The 22,971-nt window shown below is 32.5% G+C and overlaps 1 protein-coding gene across 2 annotated transcripts in view; it reads left to right on the top strand.

Annotated features, from left to right (window-relative positions):
- The first annotated feature begins 7,837 nt into the window (after positions 1 to 7,837).
- RyR (Ryanodine receptor) overlaps positions 7,838 to 22,971 on the top strand; it is a 501,624-nt gene continuing 486,490 nt past the window's right edge. For both annotated transcript variants that reach the window (XM_085955038.1, XM_085955036.1), the window contains exons 1-2: positions 7,838 to 8,454; positions 18,303 to 18,393. The gene's annotated coding sequence lies outside the window, so the exon portion shown is untranslated. The remainder of the gene's footprint in view (positions 8,455 to 18,302; positions 18,394 to 22,971) is intronic.

Genomic DNA, 22,971 nt, shown 5'->3' with positions numbered 1-22,971 from the left:
CTTCTTGCAATGCCTCATCAATGAGTCTGACCGGGTCAGGTGGAGTGATATTTTCCAACTCATTTTTTCGTCACAGTGCGAACAGTGACTTGTCATCTTGATCAGGTTCGTTGTTTTTGCGGAATGATTCAAGATTTTCCTCATTAATGTTTTTACTTAGGAACTTTCTCTAAATACCGCTTGGGTTCCTCTGATGTAACCATTGAAGGCACACTTTATGATTCTCCTGGTACTGTTACAGCTTAAGGGGTCCATGGACACAGTCCATATTTTCGGAAATTTCTTGAGGAATTCTTTTGTACTTGTACTGTCGTTGGTATGACAGCCCCACCGACACTCCTTGTTACTATGACGGTTATGCATTCTTTATCGTCGGCATTTACCTGCTGGTACACTGTCTCGATTCCTTTTTTGGCTAAGACCCTGCTCGCCTATGGGCGGCAGGTTATATGAAAGTATGGTGAAGCAGGCAGATTATATAAAAAACGTATGGTGAGGTAGGCTGATAAACAATTTGCGGCAAAACTAACGTTAACATTATTAATTATATGGGTATATTAAAATGACCAAAGTAAATCCTCCGTGATGCCCTGCATTTTTTTTATCGCGTCGCTATTGTTGGCCTGCTTCATTCAGTTGCTATATATTCAGGGCTAAAATTCAAGAAATTTTTGTTTTCCGAAGAAAAAATACACAAACCCGTTGCTGAAAAAATAAAAAATAAAAGTTGACGCCTAGGTCATCTACTGGACAGAACCACCCTAGACACTTCTAATTAATAAATAATCATCGTTCCATACTTATGAATGTAAAAATTGTTCAAAACTAAGTGAAATAATTTTATTTAATTTATCTAGTAGTTGACCACCCTGGTCAACTACTGAAAAAGTATTAAAAAAAAGTTTGAGTAGTTGACCCCCCCCACAAACTTGCTTCCTTGTGAATATAACTTAAAAATTACAAATGTAATCAATACTTCAATATTATGACTGCCCGTAATGCATTAACTTGATATTATAAAGTCAAAAACAATAAATTGCCATATGCTTACATCCACTGATATCCTTAACAATTTACTTAAGAAATTAAAAATAAAATGCTTACAGCGTGATGTGTTGTTTTCAAATAGCTGCTATGACGCTCCTATGACATATGGTGATGTGTTAGTTCCTCAATACGACCACAGATGGCTTCACTTGTCTCAACTTTACAATTTAGAGCAATCCCGTGTCTACGTTTCTTATTTTGGGCATTTTATTGAAAAAAGGTCAACTACTGGTACATGGTCAACTACTGGTACATTTACCTTACATATTGTTATAATAAATAAATTCAATTTATTTTTCAATTCAAGAATTTCGTATTTTGAGTTGATTTTAAGTAATGAAACCTATCTACCATTTTTTTATGGGCAGTTTATCTTTTTTACACGGTTTTGTTTTGCACGGTAGTTTTTGGAACGTATCCCCCGTGCAAAAAGAGGATCTGGTCTATAATATTATTTAAATTTAAAAATGATTAACCGCAATTTACTTAGCAACCTAAAGGGTTAGACCCACCATTCTGACAGATTATAAATTACTTAAAACATTGATCAATGTATATTATAGGATAGGCTTTTATTTTAATTTTCATAGGTTTTAAACGTACATAGTTTTTGACACTTCATTGATCGGCCTATAGCAACTATGCACAACATAATTGACAGAAGGGCCAATTTATTCATTTTCAAATTATTCACGGACCGAAGTGGGTGAAAGTAATGTAAAATAATGATAAAACAGTAAATAAGACATACATTATAATATCTTAAATATGATGGTTACAAATCAGATACTCAAATCACTCTCCATTCTGCATTACGTGCGTATTTGCACGATGGAATTTAGTATCAACCCTATAAACATAAACCATATTCAATGAAACACTTGATGATGTAGTAGTTATCATTAGGGACCGTATTGCGCATCACCGGCCTATTGAAATGAAGTCATTGGCGATATCCACTATCCATGTGTATATTATTATAATATAAAAGATGAAAATGCGAAAAGCAACATGCAAGCAAATGGTGGAGAATTCCTTAGACCAAAAATAAATGCATGGCAACTCACCACCCTTTAAGATGCACAAATGGGCACTGTGACATATAATCTCCAGTATGAGAGAATATGAAAAGAGTAGCAAATAAGCTTTATATCTCTTAAAATAAATACATATTTTTAAAACAATTAAAAGCTCTATAAAGGAAACAGTCCAATCATACTATTGCCGAATCCCTTTGTTTCTTGTATGTACCTATACTTTTTCGTATCGCGTGACCGTCTAGCCAACAAAGAACTTAATTCATTAAATAAATTATTTACAAAATGCCCAATTCTTCGAATTATTCACGAAATACTAGTAGAAGGTTTATTTTCCTTTGTTCTCTCTGGAAATTAAGTATCACTTTTTTGGCAACTTGTTGAGCCTTCCTTGTTGTTTTTTGATAAAGTTTTAGTATTAATTATGTACGTATATGCAAATTTTATCTACGTTAGAAGTGAATGGGGTGAAGATTACTAAGTATTATAACTTGGGGTCGTAAAAAATATCAAAATAGATTTATTACTTCGAAATGACGTCAACAATTAATAATCGTCATACACTTTACCATCTCTGACGCACGCAATTTTTGTCTCTCATAATATTCCATTTATTTTGTAAGTATTTTTAGAATTGCTCATATCTTGACATTTGCATTAAATAAAATGTAAGTAAATATTATGCTATAAATTATACAATAATTGGAATTATTTCAATAAATTTGATATGCTTTCAGTATGTAGTACGCAGAAACATAGTATCTACGTAAAGTACGGGTATATTTTGACTATTACCTATTATGGCTTGGTTTTCGCACGGTTTAATTGAATTTTGAAAACTAACCAACACCATCTGTAAATTGTAGTCTTTTAATCAAAACAAATACATATGACTGACAAAGTTTAGTTTGCACCATTTATGGCGGATCTTAACAGCCTACCTCCACCCTTCGTCTTTGTGCTATTCATATTATCCTGCGTTTCAAGTAAAACAAGTGAACTTTATTTTGCAAAAATTGTATTGTAAGTTAGACAAATTTAATTCTAATATAATTTTTCCCATTTTTAAATAAAAAATAGTGTAGAATTATAATTATACCAAGCAACATTTTCAGTAATGCATTGCATATCTCAACAGTGTCCAAGTATTTTGGCATTGAACTCGCAAAGTGAAAATTTCATTCACAGCATTGCGTGTTCATTATGTGGCCTTGACAAAACATACCTACCCCTTCAGACCTACTCTGTTGCTAACACACTCAGCAATAATGTTTAGAGACATATTTTTTCCCAGAAGCCTACATCGCAATTTAAAACTTCTACTACTTATAATGTAACACATATTTTATATTTCATTATATTTAATTCCAATAAAGCACAGTCTGAAAGCCAAATAGTATTCCTTATATTAAAAAGGCGAAACATATTTAGAATAAATTAAATTTAACTACATTAAATATAAAATAGTATTTCTTTGATAATAATAAATAAACAAGGGAAATCTTTTTTAGTAAAGTAAATAATATCACTGTTGAGAATAATTGCGACTATAGGTTGTGCTAGAGATGTCTCGTCTCTAGAATTCTAGAATTTCGATTAACGAAAAAGTCGAAAAATCACAAGCCTTTATTTCTACTGCTTTCATTTGTGTGAATTATATCTTCCAGCGATCCCTGTATACCGTCACCCGTATAGGTATTTAAAGGCTCATAGCACCCTTCTCTTGGTGTGACCATCAAGTAGACAACCCGTATCTTCCTCATGGACCCTCGATATATCTACTGCCGATAAGCATTTCCAAATTATCGCTTTCACTTCTGGTTGCATGGCCATAACTTATTGGAAACATAATAAATATCTGGGAGAGCATAAAATACTCTTATATATACAAATAAGCTAAAATCGGGAGCCTTTTATCTGGTCGGACGGCAAGGGTCCGAGGGTGGCCAAGAGACTTTAAGTATGATCGAATGTATGTGTAGATACATCAGTCTTCAGTTGCGGATGTCATCACTAAGAAACGGTTTATGTGGTTAGGCCACGTAGGTACCTACTCCAGATGCCACCCGAAAGAGTGTCCGCCCACTTGTGGTACAGAGCCACGTCGTCGGCCCCTCGTCATGCAGCAGGCATGACCAATAATTGACATGCTGCAGATCTGACACAAAACATTGAGCTGGAAGAGTGGAAATAACAAGATGTTGTCTTTGCACTCTGCTCTGGTGCTAGATGGTATGCATAAATCATATTTTATTGATGGTGCATAGGTACACCTTAAAATGACAATTTATGTTTCAGATACTTGTATATGAGAATGATATAGGTACATAAACTTACAATATGACAAATAGTCAAGACATGGGAATATACAAAATATAGATTTACATTTGAAAAAGAGGAAAATAAAATGACTATTAAATTATATAAAAAATGCAAGTTGAGTCGGTAGGTACTCAATAAAAAAAAATTTCAACTACTCCAATGCTAGAGTGCCTAAACGGAGGTATTGAAAACATGCCAAAAACGAACTTTACTTCTCGGTAAAGAATGAATTATAATCAAGAGCTTAGGACATTTAATATTTGTATCAGTTGTTAAAATAAATTAAACCTTTACTAAAGAGTCAACTGTTTGACGTCTTGGTAGAACAGTATTTTGTCAAACAAATGTTATATGAAGATTTTTCTTTTCTTCATTTTGTTGCTCAAATAATAGGATATTTGAACCTTCCGGAAATTTTCCAACACAGAATTTGAGACTGTTAATAATTCAAGCTAGAAGAAACACGCAAAATAACAATAAAATAAATATTCCCATATGTATCATCATAGTATGTGTGTGGTAACCACCCAATAATCATAAATAATATAAAAACATACATTTTCTCGACAATAAAATAATTATGAAATCAATCTTTGTTTGGGTGAACACAGCAGGTGTCTCTTATCGCAAATCAACAAGATTCGTTATTTAAGATGTTAACTCATGTCGTAAAACTCGGGGCTACTCAATCCAATATGTCTCACGGACATGGCCAAATATAAACATCGGTAAGGGTTCGAAATTCAAAATTAATTACGTCATTATGCATGTCTTACAATAAATAATAACGATTTGTATATGTACGAATGATACGAAATGTAAAAAGGGCCGCTTATTGGAGCGCCGCTGGTTTAAAATTATTTTATTGCTTCATTCGGTAATTATTTATATTATTTAATATTACTATTTTAATTATCTTCTTAAATTACATACTCAAGAAAAATGGCCGCTTATTGGAGCGCCGCTAGTTTATTTCTATACACTTTAACTTATATTAATAAATTATATAATTATTTCTCGTTGTTTTTATTTTTAAAGTAACAACTGTCACTCTTCATGTCGCACTTCCGTAACGATGTGCGCGCGCATCTCTCAACTTTACCCTCTACTAATCGCGCTAAAAGAAGTATAACTTCAATAATATTATATAAGTATGTTAACAAATTGATGAATCAGTGAAACTCGAATCTTTAATTTTCAAAACTCATTATAAACTATTGCAGTAGGTATTAAAGAATTTTTACTATTTGAAAGAAGATTTTCACTTTTGAACGCAATTTACCATACGAATGAAGCATTGTTAAGTTGGTAAAAAGCAAAGATATTGAGATCACTATGTTGGCATTTCCGATGTTGAAACCTAAGCAATCGCCATCACTTATGTTATATTCATCGTAATTACACGACTTACCTAATCACGTCATCTTTTTATAACCCTAAAAATTGGCAAATTAATCTCATTTATTAGAAGTGTAAAGTTGTATTTAAAATGAATCTTCATCGCATTGTAACTTGTGGCTAAGTAACCTTATCATCAGACATAAGATCTTTTTAACTTTCATATACTTAGGCACCATCTATAAATAGTCTAGTAGCGAAGGGTGAAGGTTGGCTGTTAAACGTATATGTTTCCATTAAATTAAACCCCACAATGTGTAGATAGTGTATTAGTTTTTAAACTATTATCTATTATGGCTTGGTTCAGGCAAGACTTAATGAATTTTAAAAAACTACCATAAACAAGACCATCAGCTGTAATATATATTCTTAAATCAACGAAAACAAACAAGTATGACTGAAAAAGTGTGCACTATTTTTGTCGGATCACAAATAGCATACCTAAACTGTTATGGTTTGGCTTAGGCAGGGTTTAATTGAATTTTAAAAACTAACCAGCATAATATGCAAATTGAATTATCAATACAATGAAAACAAATAATTATGACTGACATAGTTTAGTGTGCACTATTTATGTTAATATCCTACCTCCACCCCTCGCCACTGATAAATACCTAATTAATTAATAATTAGTTAATTCGGTAAATTATTATACATAATATATTTTATGGGTTTGAAGGTCGTGTTTAAATAATATATGTATTTATATAATATTTAAATAATAAATCAACCATATAATGTAACTAAATAATTTTCTTTATATAGCGTCTCATATATTTGCAGCCTGTAAATCACTAGAATAAATAAAGCTATCTCAAGCAGTACCAAAAAGTGCCAAATGTTTATAATTTATTAATACGTATTTACTCATTCTAGAATATAGGATAGGTTTTATTTAAAAAAATATATTGTCGGGAAATTTTTTTTTTCGACCATGTCCGATCCTAATAGGATCATATGGGCCTCCACAGAGTAGAGGTTTGTATTAACAGATTTTTTTTACTAGAAATGGATGTCAGCCACTTGCTCAACCTATTAAGTCCATACCCTGCTCACACACATATTGAAAAACAATATGTGTACTTGTCTTACCAGACCCAGAATTCGAACCTGGGAGAAAATAAGAGTGTAAAATTTTTGATCCCTGCTGGGCAAAAGCGTGACGGAAAATCTTAGATTAAAAATAGGGCTGAACGCCAACTGCTCACGGGAAATATCAAGAAGTTGAATACATCTTCCTGTTTAGAAAAAAAATGGTACTCTAAACTTTTGCTAGTGCTAAATTTATATAACTACCTATTCTTATATTATTTAACAATGGAAATCATATATTTATTTGGCCAAATCTAGAAATATTTCGTGGTTTTGAAAAAAGTTTTCAAATATTCAAATATACCCACATAAGTTACTGTATCATTTTAATGTTTAGTGTCGATTACTATTTATACACAACAATTAATTATTCATTCATTAGTTAGCTTTAACTTTGTTTTGAAGACGGTTCTCGGCTGCTGCATGTCAAAATGTAGTAATAAGACTGTACAAGAAGAATGAATGACCAAGCGTAATGTAGGAATCAGCTTGACACGGTACATGTCCACCCAGAGCTAAAGCGCCCTATTATAAGAAGATGAAAGTCATTGGTGTTGGATATATAATATACAATATCATATAGGCACTTATATAGTTCATTTCATATCGATAAATGGAACAATAATTTTAAAACTGTAGTATTTCAACCATGGCCCCCACAAGAAGAGGACTAACAGGACTCTAGCCTGGGAGCCCGGGCGTGGCGAGTCGACCAGATACGTCAGATAAACACATACCACAAACTTATTTTAATAATAAGAAAATTCACCTGTGAGGCTAATTTACTATAACATTAAAAAATATGTGTTTGTGCGATGAAATTTTTGATTATTGTGTGTCTTAACAACTCCATAATTATTCAAGTGGATGTATTAAAAATATAAAAAATGCTAAAAATACCGTTCATTTTACCTCAATCACCATTTGGAAAATGCTACTCTAGAGCATAGCGATTGGTAGGGGGGCGCGCCAAAGATCCTATCCTGGGGGCCCGCTTCAGGATGTGGGGGCCAATATTTCAACTGATAGACATGACGTGATACAATATTTAGTAGAGCGACATAGATCGGGTATAATTTTATTTATAATGCGTATACGCTGTATCCTAAGTTATGCGTGTCGTATAGAATACCTCGATGTGGAATTACAAATATTTCATTTCCACGTGGCAAATATATAACACATAATTCTCATCTCCTCAATAAAATATATTCCACAAAGTATTATCGTCATTATCCAACAAACCACTGAAAGCGCGTAGCTACCGGCTTCTATAATTAACCTGCGCCGCCCGGCATAGGCTGACGTCTATTTCTGTCCCCAAGTCTTGCTCCAGTCGCCTCTCGCTCTTCAAACTGACCGGCCAGTCGCACGTCCAAGTTCCGTGAACCTCCGCCGGGATTGTGAAACCCGCAGGTTGTGACAGCTGACAACCCTCGCGAAATCTACCCGCGGCGGCCATCTTGGCTAGCGTCGCTCGGCCGCCATTTCGTGGAGTGATACCCAAAATCTAAACGGATTACTTCTTCCATCCGACTCGCCGGATAAACGATCGAATGTAATTATGATTGCTTACCTGCTATTTTTATGTTGTCATTAGTCTTTACTTTTTTGTGATGAGACAAATCATGGTGGAAATACATTCTGCAATGATAAAAAAATATTTACTTACTTACTTAGGTACTTAGAGTACTTCTCCAAGAACTTCTTCTATCCAAATAATAATTGAATTTGAATTTCCATAATCATAATCAATTAATGTACTCTCTTCTGTAATTTATGTTATAAAATAAAGTCACCAATCTTAAAGTAGGTACAACATAAACTATGTTGACAATAAATGATAAAATTTGTATTTCATGGAATGGGTTGTGGATTATTAAAAATATATTAAACCAAACTAATGCGCAAACATTTCACAATACATATCAGCTAATGACATGACTTATTTATCATGTACATTATAAACTATATACTAAACACAAATACTATTTTGTTTTTGCGGAGATACTTCCGTATACCATTTTCAGATAAAGATGCTAAAATAATACTCTCGAAAAACTTTTGTAACTTTTCACAATTGTATTGAAATTAACATATTGACCTGTTAAACGTCATAACATAATTCAAATTATCATTTCATTTAGTTAATCATTCAGTGCTAACACCGCGAATGGCGCGTTTGGAGTCGTTGGCCATTAAATATAATTAACGTGTTATTTAAATGTGGTAATTAAAAGGTTAGCAGTGATTGTGTGATTATTTGGTTTGACAAAAATGCACCTACCATTTTATATTATATTTTAATAACTTTATGGATTTTAATATACTATGCAAGTAATAAGTAAGCAAAACGATAAATATTCTGATATTGACTTTTGACACAGTTTCGTTATTTTATCATTATATGCGGATTTTTTCAAGTCTGGTAAATGCATAGAGAAGGCGGGCTCTGAAATACCTATTGCAATTGAATCTTTACAAATATGTGACTCATTTACCCCCTATAAACCAACATTTTGTAATTTGTAAGACGATGTAAATTTTCCAGCTGTCAAGCTTAGAGCCGCCATTTTATCTATTTTCATAACAAGCGTGCTCGGAATTCGAAATTTAAAATTTTTGGTAGGTACATACTGCGATCCGCAACAATAGCGGCTGATCTTTAAATAGGGCGGTCAAGGCTCGGAGACACATTACGTGTAATACTCAACATTCAACTGAAATGAGAAGATGCCCTGAAACATGTCTGTCAACAAGATATCCGCTAAAAAATACCGCACACGTGGGTGATAGATATATTATTTGACAAAAAATATTTTAACCAAACTACATAATTAGCGTAAATTGATAACAATATTTTCAACTTCATATTGTGATTTTTACGTTAATTACAGAAAATATTTTAATATGAAAGTATTGCTTTACGTTTGGATGGTCACCAGCATCTAATCTCCAATCTGCTATGCATCTTGGTCACCTTTCGAAGAGGTTTCTTTAAGGTTCGATGACATTGAGCTACTTTACAAGCTGCTTGTTGGTGAATTTACAATCCGCTTGTAAACTCGCCTAGTGTCATCATCGAACAATCTATCAAGCAGATTGTAAAAAATCTACCGAGAAAAGTTGAAAGCTGAGCTACTTTACACGCTACTCGCTGGCATGTAGGTCGGTCCATGTCTGCGTAGTAGAGCAATAAAGGCGACCTCCCGGTAAAAAAAAACAAACTACATCCTGTCAAAATAGTCGCTAGCTTGTGGCTTCTGAGTGAGTGGAAAGTTTTGTGTGTCATCATCACAATCGCACTAGCTGACTCACCCGTTTTTAAATTCGCCAACAAGCAGCTTGTAAAGTAGCTCAATGTCATCGAGGCTTAACAGAAAGAAGTGACTGTTTCTTCAACTTACTCACCTTTTACGATTAATGGGTACGCATTTGAGTAAGTTGAAGAATTTATAACTTCTCAAAACAACATCAACCAAGATGTAAGTATAAGTATTACGCCGGCAAATAAATCTCATGACGGTTTAAAGCACTTATATTGAGCATATTAGATCAAAGAAAACTATAATAAAGTTATCATAATGCTTATATGGATAAGATTACTGAACCTTGTCATAAAATGATGACTGGATATATTTAAAAGTATGATTTTCGGAGGCATATGTGAAAATACACTTACAAACCGTATGTGTTGTGTATATATAAGTATATTGATCCTCTAAAGCAGTGGTGGCGAACCTATGGTACGCGTTTGAAGAGAAAAAATACATATAATAATAATAATAAATGACAGATCGCATCGTATAAAATATAACCGGCAATTACTTTTCAAGATTAAGCATTACGTTTAATTTAAATATATAATTGCATAGATCGGTTCTTAGACTTTATGCATCACATATTACATTATCGCACTAACCACATCAGGCGGCGGGGAATGCCACGCAAGAGAATGTCTCATTTGATCGGAGTAATTCTGGTGTTAATTTGTGCGTAAATAACCAAACTAATTAACACATTAACAAATAATTTCATTTCTACCTACAAAAAATGACTGCACCAAATAAGGAACAAAAACTTGGTTAAGCTAGTAGTAGTAATAATTTTGGCAGTCAATTTCAAAATTGGTAGAGCGAAATGTATGGCGTAATTGACAAAAGTGATAAATCTATATAGCATGTGCTATGTTCTCTGAGTGGTATCTAAAAAAGATTCATTTTTTATTGGAATTTTTAAAAAATATTTTTTCGTTATAACTGCTCGGCACGTCAGACAGTTGAAAAATAATATTTGGGAAATTTTGGCACGCGTACGTAAAAAAATTTGCCAACCCTGCTCTAGAGTCTAGTCGTCTCACGTTAGAAAGTAGGATGACTTCATTAGATAGTACATGCCTCATGATACACCTAAGAGGCACCTCTTCAATATACTGTTAGAAAAAGGGAGGATCACGAGATCTAAACTACGAGTAAGATGGTTGGAATATCTAGAAAATTACACATCGCTGAGGGTAATCAATACAATGGAGGTAGCTTTCGGCATATTGCGGGCAGTGGAGATGCTTCCTGGTTGGCGGGTAAGACCCACATTAGATTTTAATACATATAATAATGAAATTATTATCGATTCGCTTAACTTATTACATTCATATTCTGGGTTCAAACAAACATTGAAATTCACATCATATTATTATAAAATGATTGGGAGGATATAATAGCGAACCATACCTAACCTCGGGTCTGGGTTGGGGTCTCTGTTGCTAAATTCAAATCAAATTCAAATTTATATTCAAATGTAGGTATTTATTTGTTTACATACCGTGAAAATTACAAATTATAACTTTAAGACGTTCACAACACACAGAAATAAATATATGCAGCATCACAAAAACAGTATGAAAAGTAAAGTAAAATGTACGAAATTATAAAAAAAATATAAAATATATAAATTGAAATGAGCCCTATTTTAAGAATTTATAAAACAACTTCCACCTATACTCATCCTCACGTAGGTGGAATATATTAACATTAAGGAGGCATTACATTTTTACTCTCGATCGACATCTCGATTCCTGTTTTAATTTCTTAATACTACTCTTTTTCTCATATATCTTACCCAAATATATAAATATTTATATTCAATTACACGTTCAATTCGTTAGTTATTGATAAAGAAATTAGTGTTTTCTATTGCTACGTTGTATACAAATATCAATCATATCATCATTTTCAGTTTGTAAGTTACTGATTTCGTTTATTGAGCTTCAGGAAATAGAGAATATAGATATTATCTTTTTGGTACCTACAACAACAACTTCGGGACTTAGAAATTTATACCTACGTATCAATTTATTTAAATCAAAACATTATAGTAGGTAGTTGCGGCTGCATTCGAATGTTATTAATGAGCAAAAAATGCGGGAAAATTCCCAGTGTGCCAGGTTTAATTTAAAATAATAACTGGATACACCTAAGCATCAAAATTTAACTCAAATATGAGGTAAATACCGTCCATTATCACGCTCTTTCGGTACATAGCTCCGCTAATCACGTGATCTGTCTGTATTAAACTTCCAGCTGTCAAAATTAGCCAACGCCATCTTGTTTATACGTTTTTCAGATTTTCCTGGAGGCTTTTTATCACCTGTGTAGTTTTATCAAGATAGGTGTGGATTTTAAATACAAAATGCACGCCTATGCCTAATACCAACATAATAATATTATATCCAGAGTCAATTTATTGTATTATTTAAAAAGATATATTAAATATACTTGATTTTTTTAAATACATTAAAAATTATTAAAAACTATAATGAATATTATGTATAAATATATTTAAATTCTTATTATTGCATTGTCTTATCAATGTAGTGGTTCCTATAGAATATAATTAAATTGATAACAACATTTTTTTTCAGTGCGTAATGGAAAAGATAGCATCGCTATTTCCATTTGTCTTGTTCATCTATCGTTGACTTCAAAATAATGTTTTTTAATTGGAACTGCAATGAAGGTTCATGCGAATTTTAAGTTTTTTTTTATTATTTTAATTTTTTTGGAAAATGGAAAAAGTAAGGAAAAGTTGTAAATAATTGATGAAGTCATACTTTTCCTATGTATTTTCAAAAAATATTTTTTAATTTCAATACCATACTTATAGGTATGATTCAGTGGCGAAAGGTGGAAGTAGGATGTTAATATCCGCCATAAATAGTGCACATTAAACTTTGTCAAGCATGCGTTTTCAGACTACAATTTAGTGAAAACCAAACCATACTAGATAATAGTAAAAAAAATACTCGTCTATCTATAAAATATCTAAGCAATTATATCATACATAACATTGGATATTTTATAGATTAAATAATATTTTTTTCTATTATAGTTTGGTTTTGTCAAGGCTTAATTTAAATAAATGAATCATCAATATGTGTAATATATATTCTTAATCCAACGAAAACAAATAAGTATGAATGAAAAGGTGTGCAAAATTTTGTTTTATCGCCCAAAATATACCAAAATTATTATGATCTGTTTTAGGCAGGGTTAAATTGATTATTAAAAACTAACCAACACCATCTGTAAATTGTAGTCTTTGTTCTTTAAAAACAAATACGTATGACTAACAAAGTTTAATGTGCACTATTTATAGCGGATCTTAACAGCCTACTTCCACCCTTCGTTACTGATATGATTACTACATTTCAATAGTTTATTAATTTTTATAGACCTTTTTTTCAGTTAACATAACACATAAATTGCCAAGATAAAAAAAACCATCCCTATAATATTGTCTATATTCTGGAATAAGTGATGTTATTTTAAATTTCGAACGACGTGGGTCCGTAAACCATGGTTGTGGTTGATTGTGATATTATTATCATACCAAAGTAATAAAATTCATAACTTCGCTTCATAATTTATAGTATTTTTTTTAAATAGGTAAGTATAATATCATTTTAACGCCAAAAATGTGAATCATTCAGATGCCAACGGCTACCGCCGCCAGCCAAGATATTTGAAATTTCTGCCAGATTTAATTTTTTACTTTTGGAAAAACAAAAAGCGTGTTCTATTGGCATTGCCTCGCGCTAGGCCATAAAACGAATATCAAAAACCCATTTTAGTATTTCCTTAACACCCACAAATTTTTCAACAAAAAAACATATATTTTGCATTTAGGAAATAATATGTAAGTATTTTTTGTGATGATATTATACTAGTACCTACCTACTTCAAGTATTTTCAAAATCATCTAAATATTATTTCATTACTTAAAAATCGATCTCTTTTGTATTATTTATGCATAACTTTACGTCCAGAGGTTTATTTGATTTTATCAAATTAACGAAAAGACAGGAAATAAAACGTCACGTAATAAATCAATAAAGATGAAAATTTATAATGGATTTAAGTTTCGTACTACTTATTTCATTCGAGTTGTTTTTTGCGACCCGGGTTCGCCTTTCGGCATCTTAATACACCAATGGTAAGTAACACTATTATAAATATTAATATTTAAAATGATACGTCATAGTGTTTTTAATATTTTTATAAAAGTCGTAAATAACTGGACTGTAATATCATCATCATCAGCTTGAATCTATCCACTGCTGGATGAAGGCCTCTTCAAGCTGCTTCCACTTCTCTCGGTCTTGTGCGTTGCGTTGCCACGTACTTCCGCAGAACTTTATCATTTCATCGATCCAGCGGCCTCTAGGTCTACCTTGCGGACGTTTTGTACCTCTTGGATACCATCGGATGACTAAATTCGTCCAGCGATTGTCTTTTCTTCTAGCAATGTGTCCAGCACATCTCCATTTGAGGCTTTTAATGAACTATATTACATCGGAAACCCTTGTCTGCTTTCTTATCCACTCATTCCTCTTTTTGTCCTTTCGCGTTATGCCCAGCATGCACCTCTTCATACCGCGTTATGCTACTCTAAGTTTCTGGATCTCTCTTTTACTTAGGGTCCATGTTGCACACGCATGTGTGATTACGGGAAGCACACACTGGTTGAACACTTTGCGCTTTAGGCACAGTGGAAGGTTACTTTTGAAGACATTATTCAGGCGGCCAAAAGCACTCCAGCCTAGCTTTACTCTGCGAACAATTTCATCAAATATACATCCATCTATAGACACTCTTTGTCCCAGAAAGATGTAGTTTTTTACCTGTTAGAGCTGAGTGCCATCGATGACGATCTCTTTTTGGCCTGCAAAGCAGTTGAACATGACTTTAGTCTTTGTTACATTTATTTTCAACCCTACTTGTATCCTAATGTATCCTTTCACAAACTAAATAATCACTACGTGATTTATCGTATCAACTATTTGATATATTACGAATAATATGATCATCAAGACACAGTATACTAGGTACCTTTTTCGTACATTCTATAAGTTTTGTAACATGTACGATGGTAGGTATGAGTCCTGACAAACTTCGTTTGTTTCTGACAAGGTGGCGTACTAGTGCCAACTTGAAAAACTGAAAACTCTCAGCCGGCATGTCGTAAAGTTTTCGCGCCAGACATTCTTTTTCCTTCCAGTGTAGTAGTGTTGCCACTTTTTAAACTACAAGGGTCAAATAGACGGGAAAAATAAATTTGGTGCAAGTGTGCCAATGTGGCCCGACGATTCCGAGATGTAAATGCTATTTTTTGTAGAAGAAGAAAAGTTTTTTTTATTTTAATTATAAACGTTAATTAATTTAGTAAAATATTGCAATGCTTATTGAGAATCACGAAGTTTTGTCTTACAACTATAAAAGGTCCTTTCGACTTTGATAAAATTATAATTGAAGGAAATCTTCTCGTTTGTTTTAAATCCCATAAATATTTCAATCCCATAATTAATTGTAAGGGATGTAAAATAAGTTATCATTTTAAAAAGCTAATTTTTAAACTAAGTACCTAATTAATTTTACATACCTACATAATTTGAAACACCTCAGATTTTACTTAGGTAGGTAGGTAGGTACTAGAAAAAACGTATTTTAAAAAAATCTTTCCTAAAAGGTGACGTGTTTCAAATTATGTATGTTCAATATATAATGTTATATTCTGTTAAATCTTGTGAACTATTCGTTGAATAAAAATATAATGTATAAATATTAATACATAATTCTAATTTTATGGTAAAGTGAGTGATGCAAATTGAGATTGGAAAATCCCTATGTGGCAACTTCAGTTTGTTGATAATATGTAAATAAAAATTAACGTTTATAACCAGGGTTTCGAACCGGAACTGAACCAAAAACCGGAAAAAACCGTTATTTTAGTTGGAAGGAAAACCCAAACCGAACTGGAAAAAAATATCGGTTCTTTTCGGTTCGGTACATGTTCAAACACGCGCAATTACATGTTCTTACGCAACACGTCTTATGTCTTGGGTCTTGGCCCTTGGACGGACATTCACGTCGTGTGGCGCATCTCGGCATAATTCTTGTAATTATGAAAATAAATGTTCTAAATTATGATACTTACATTTTTAAATACATATAAAAATTAATCACTCGGAGCTGAACCGAAAACCGGAACCGATCCGATATAATATAATATATTTACTTGAACCGGAATGAAATCCGAAAAAAATAACGGTTCGAAACTCTTTGTATAACAATCCATTGTGTTTTTCAAAATATTATTTTGCGATTGATACATTCTGTTAGTTCAGTATCTGAACGAAGTAAATTTAAAACATACCTATACCTAATTGGGTTCTATAAAATTAGTTCTATGAAATTTCATAATAATTTATGTACTTCAACGGTTCAATAATATATAATAATTCTAATAGTAGTCATAGTTATAATAATACATAGAATATAGTTTACCTATGGAATATGGATACTTACATCATTAGTTATTACATCAATTAAATATTAATATTTATAATAGCTCTAAGAGTGATTTTACGCTTAATTATTACGTGATTAAATGGAGAACCATTTATTTTATTATACTCTCACTTTGAGAGACAGTAATTTGATGTACGATGTACCTACCTATATAATATTGTAATGTCGATTCGCTCGCCGTAAAATGGGCACATCTCCCGGATTTCACCACATCAGGTTTATTTACAAACCCAGTCTGTCCGACCCAAAGGGAATAAATCACGTGTTTAGTTTGACAGATGAAATATGCACTCTCCTTCCGTCGAACGCTTTTCACGATTTCAAAAATTCAAATGCGCCGCCATTTTGTTTTATTGTTTTTTTTTTCGACCGTCCATTGTTTTCTGGCGGGAACTCCTTCTTTTGTTTTTATTCGCATTTCAAATTCAAAAGCGTCAGCGGTTCGTTGTTTTCCGCTAATTATTTAAATACAAACAATTCATCGACATAGGTACATTTTATTGTAAGCAGTGGCGGCTCGTCTATATGCACTGCGGAACTGCAGCACCCCCAAGCAAATTGAGAAAAATGGAATATTATAATATACATAATTTTTTATATATTATATGAAAATATCAATATTATTTAAGCGTGTTGAGCTCGCCCGCACACCGATACATCCAATAATTATCATACACCGCGATACTAATATCAGAGAGTGACGCATCGCGTGATTTTATGCAGTGCCATTTTCAATGGAATATGCTCGAATGAGCGAAGGAGGGCGCGGGGAGCGGAGCACGCAGCTAGGAGCTTAGTATGGTACAGCCACTCTGGCAGTATTTTGTGTTGCGAACGTTGTCGGGTACAGCGGGTCTGAACGCGACGCGACAGCTTTCGAGATCAACTAAAAGGTGATAGACCTTCTTTCAAGGAAAAAACGACAGTAGAATCAATTTTATAATGAAATAAAAACACATCTTATGTTTAATTTTTAATAATTTTGATGTTAATAATAAACATTTTTTTTATTTTTAATCAACCGCAGCACCCCCAGATATAATATCCACGAGCCGTCACTGATTGTAAGGCTATATTTTCAACTACTGATGGGTGGATATTACGCAGTACATATTATGGAAATATATACATTCACAATTATCAATAAATTAATTACTTTTTTAGATTTTTGTGGTTTATATATCTATTGAACGACTAATATATTGCAATAATAATTATAATGTAAGTTTCACCAATAATTGTAAATAGTACCTACCTAGTGGATAAAAAGCCTCATTTGAAATTGGAGGCCGAAATTCGTAACCATACCGTAAATTATAAAATATAATTGTTTTGTTATAAAAAACGTTTTAGTATTTTTTGAATGCTTACCCAATTAAAAAAAAATAAGTTTTGATAATTTTCCTAAAAAAATTGACTTTTAAAATATTTTTTCGGGTACGAACTGTTTTTGTCTATTTTTTTCTATAATTTACTCCCTTGTAGGTTTCATAATGTGGGGCAGTTATAAAAAATGTGTTTTTTCTCTTTTTGTTAACAGGATAAATCGCTGAAAATTAGTAGTGAGGTTGTTTTATGGAAAATGTGCGATATCTGTACACAGCGCTAACTTTTCATCTTGTTTCGACAATGTAAGTGAACATTTTTAAAGTACCTATCTAATATTATGTATTTATGTACTTAAGCTAATATTGTATATCTATGCTTATTTTAATATTTTATATAACTTTAGTAGAGGTTTCTTTTCTTTAGATGGTCATTATTAGATATAGGTATTTGGTTAGAATTCAGAAGCTCTTTCAATCCGCAATGAAAATATTTTATTTTTGTTTCCACACTTGCATAAAAATTGATATTTTTAGTAAATAAATATTTATATATTACATATCTTCTATTTTATTAGAATATTATGTAAGAGGGAGAAGTGATTTCTTGGTGACTGCGATTAATTCAAACAAAATATAAAATATTGTTATACAGTCTAATACAATATAATATGTAATTATAACATAATAATATATAAATTTTTAAAATCATTCATAATATGTGTTACATTATATCGAAGCGTCACGATATTATCGGTAACTATTTTTAGCATCATAATTTGCTCCGATTAACTGTTCAATTATGTAACTAAGTTTTCCAATAAATTAATGCGATATTCAATCTACCAGAGGTAGACCTAGCTGAATACTAGACAATTTATTCATAATTTACATTAATTTTAGTAAGTATTTTAAAAACATTGAAAAGAAAAATAATTATGTTAACATGAAATGTGAATTAAAGGATCCCATTATTTTCATATTATATTAGAATTAGTTATGGTTTTGTTTATCATTAAAATTTAGTTTATTAAATTTTCTCGTATTTATAGTTTTTTTTTTAAATTAATATAGGTAAGTATACGTAATGGGTAATTTTTTCCAAAAAAAAATTATATCGATAACTTGAAATCCTTTTTATTCACATCGACTTTTCTAAAATTTGAAATCATAAACGTAATTGTAAACTGAAATACAAAGTTCAGTCTCAATTCGTACCTATTATTTATAAATTTGGCACATAGATGTAGTGAATAAGCTTGACAGCTAGATTAAATTCCTTTTCAACGTCATAGCCTCTGAAAATTCTGGAAAAACAATGGATAGGTGAGGGTTTTCCGGTTAATTGAAAGTTTTAATTTCAAGAGAATTCTAATGTTGATATTTTGAAACAGTTAGACAGCATGTCTTTAAAATTTCAACATAAACCATATCCACCATTTTGATTTTAATGTTAATAAAACGAATCCAAACGAAAATTGGTACATTGATCTTATTTTAGAACTATATTTATTATTGAACAAGTACTTAATTAATTTTTACTGTTAAACGTCCAGCCAGGATCACTAATTTTAACATAATAATTGTTCACTTATGAAAATGCCCAACACAATAAATGGACAAGATTTTGTAGAAAAAAGAAATTTATTAAGATTAGTTTACTAAAATAGTTTTTTTTTGGACCAGTGGCAGGTCATTTCGTCCCCTTATTGCAGAACTAGCCTAACTGATTTTTTGTGATTTTTTTTTTATTTGATAGAAAAATTCCTTTTTTGATTCTCTATTTGGAGTCCGAACAGGCGTATCTGAATTATCAATATAAAAAAAGTTATCAGCTTAGATCATTCCAAGCCTAAATTCAATCTTAAAAATAATTTGGAACTAAATTAGCCTAACTGACGTTAAGCTAGTTCTGCACGCAAAAGTACACCTACACGTTGGCAATATCGCCTCTTTCTATTGCAGTTAGGATTTATTTGTACTAGTTTGCTGTCAATGTCAACTGCCAACGTAATTACGCTGATGCTGTAATTACCGACAAGTATTGCAATTATTCTATGGACCATCTAGTGCCTCCTTCCACATCTAATTCGGTTGATGATGATGAGATAGTTAACACATTTTCTACCGAGATCAGTGGCATGACTGGAGTTCAATCAACACCAAATCGATTGATCCCGCTGACTCCAAATAACGAAGGAGAAATCAGTGCCACAGTGGCCCACATTACATTAGAACAACGAGGTAATTATGAGTTTTATTGTTCACTTTTACAACAAAAATAAACACTTTCTTGACTGAAATAAGAACTGCAATTTGCTTCTATCCCGCACATTAGCTCAATGATGTATATATTTTCAGACTCTATAATCATCGACAAGGTTTGCAATAATTTTATGGGTGATCAAGAGGTTCTTTCGACATCTGATTCCTTTGATAATGATGGGAAAGTGGACCCATTTTCTACCGACAGTGTAGCAGACTATGAACCACCACAGCATTCACTATCATCACACAGTGATGAAAACTCATCAAATGGTATTGGTAATATTGTAAATCGACTTTCAGCAACTGTCCTAGAGGTGTATAACTCAAGTCAAGCAGGGAAAAAAAGACTAGGAAAAGACATCGTAATGAAGCTCTGTGGCGCAGAAATGTAATAAAAAAGTAGCGAAATTCTGGAAACGAATTTATAAACTGGAAAAACAATGTAATATGTGAGCGTCAAATGAAGGAACCCTCTCCTCAAACATGCAAATTTGGTTGTTCTATAAAAATTACCCAAGAACAGAGGGTTGCAATATTTCATCAGTTTTGGAATTTAGGTGATATAAATAATCAACGTGAACCGCTTCGTTGAATTTAATAAAAAAAAAAGAACTACAATTGATATAAGTGAAGGTCGAGAAAGAAGTCATCGTAAAATGACTGACAACTCAAATTTTCTTTCAGAAGATCTTAACAAGATTAAAATATGCCAATTGTTTTTAAACACATTGAGCATACGTTATCAAATGGTTACGACTGCTGCAAAGAATTCATACCACCTTAATTCAAGCACGGTTGCTGATGACAGCAGAGGGTCGCAGAGGATATTTGCGGTAAGCGACCACATGAAGCAAAACGTGAGGGATCACATTAACAGCTTTTCTACAGTAAGCAGCCATTATTGCCGAAAAAAGACCATGAAGCAGTACTTGGATGCAGCATTAAATATAACAAAGATGTTTGACCTATATAAAAAGGACTACGAAGGAAAAAGCTTGACAGTAGCCATTGCTTCAATGTACCTACATATTTTTTTTTTTTTGTTTTTTACGAGAAATGGGTGTCAGCCACTTGCTCAACCTATTAGGTCCATACCCTGACTCACACACAAACTGAAAAACAATATGTGTACTTGCCAGACCCAGGATTCGAACCTGAGACCCACAGCGTGATAGTCCAACGCTTATGCCGCGCGGCCACCTTTTGTAATGAATTTAATTATTCTTTACTCCGAAGAAGGACCAGTGTGACTTTTTCTTGAAATATGAGCAGAGCAGTAATGAAGAAAAATATATTATGAAAGCAGAATATTATGATACTCATTTAAAAAATAAAGAAATTACCAGAAAGTTAAAATAAATGTCAAGGAGCAGGCAAACTTAAATAAAACGTTCCTATTGCGCAACAAGTCTTACAAATCCCTGAGCAGAAGCCGCACAACTATACTATAAACATAAACGAAAGTATGCCACATACAATCTCAGTATTCATGATCTAGGATCACAACAAGATCATTGTTTTATGTGGCATGGATCAATTGGAATGAGAGGAGTGTGTGAAATTTGGAAGCTGTGTCTTTGATTTCATCAAACAACAGGTATCGGAAGGGATAAAAGAATTCATATTTTTTTCAGATAATCGTGCTGGAAAAAATTGTATCCATTTCATGTACTGTATATACATGTTCTGTGCGGCCAATTTCTCTTGTAAAATAACACATATCTTTTCAGAAAAAGGTCACACGCAGAATGAAGTTGATTCGATTCATAGTGTTATTGAAAGGGCTGCCAAGAAAATACCAGTATATTCACCGAGCTAGTGGTATTCAATAGCACGATCAGCATATAGGAAGAGACCCTACGCCTACATTGCTTGAAATCAACAACCAAAAATTGGGATTAGGATGAACGTGGAATCAAATTTTCTTGGCAAAAGATAAAACGAATCTCAGTAATGCCAGAAAATCCACACACACTCCAAATCGAGTACAACTTTGAAGATTCGCCTGCACCAGTAAATAAAGCTGAGCGTAGCCGTGGACCACTAATTCAAAAGATAACTGACTTCAAATTGATGCCAGTAAGAAGTTCGGTCATACCAATAGCTAAGCTAAAACATTGTGACCTAATGTATCTTTGCCGGGAGAAAATAATCCCTGTTGACTACCATTCTTTCTATACAGGACTGATCACCTCATCACAAGAAGTGAATAGGGATGAAACCGACAGTGATTAAATTAAAAATAGTGCTTATGAGTAATAGGTTTTATTGCCTTTTCATTTATATAACTTCTTGAACTTTAACTTTCATTAATAACTACAGTATACGAGTATTATAAGTACCCATGTTCATTGAAGTGTTTGGTAGATTTTGTGAATAAAAAAACTATGTCGTGAGATTTAATTTTTATTTTGTAGTGCTATACAAATTTAGCCTAACTTCCTAATGCGCTTAAGGTACCATTTTTTATTGCCTTATGTTCGCGTTCAAATACCTTAACTCAATTAAGATAGTTCTGATCTGAATTATTGTAGTACAACTATATCCTAATAGTTATGCAGAACAAGCTTAACTCAAATAAGATAGTGCTGATTTCAAATACTGTAGTGCAAAAAT

Source organism: Rhyacophila brunnea, unplaced genomic scaffold (assembly GCF_057557595.1).
Source record: "Rhyacophila brunnea isolate RB1 unplaced genomic scaffold, BYU_Rbru_1.0 scaffold_4, whole genome shotgun sequence".
NCBI classification, from domain to species: Eukaryota; Metazoa; Arthropoda; class Insecta; order Trichoptera; family Rhyacophilidae; genus Rhyacophila; species Rhyacophila brunnea.
This window is presented reverse-complemented; position numbering and strand designations above follow the sequence as displayed.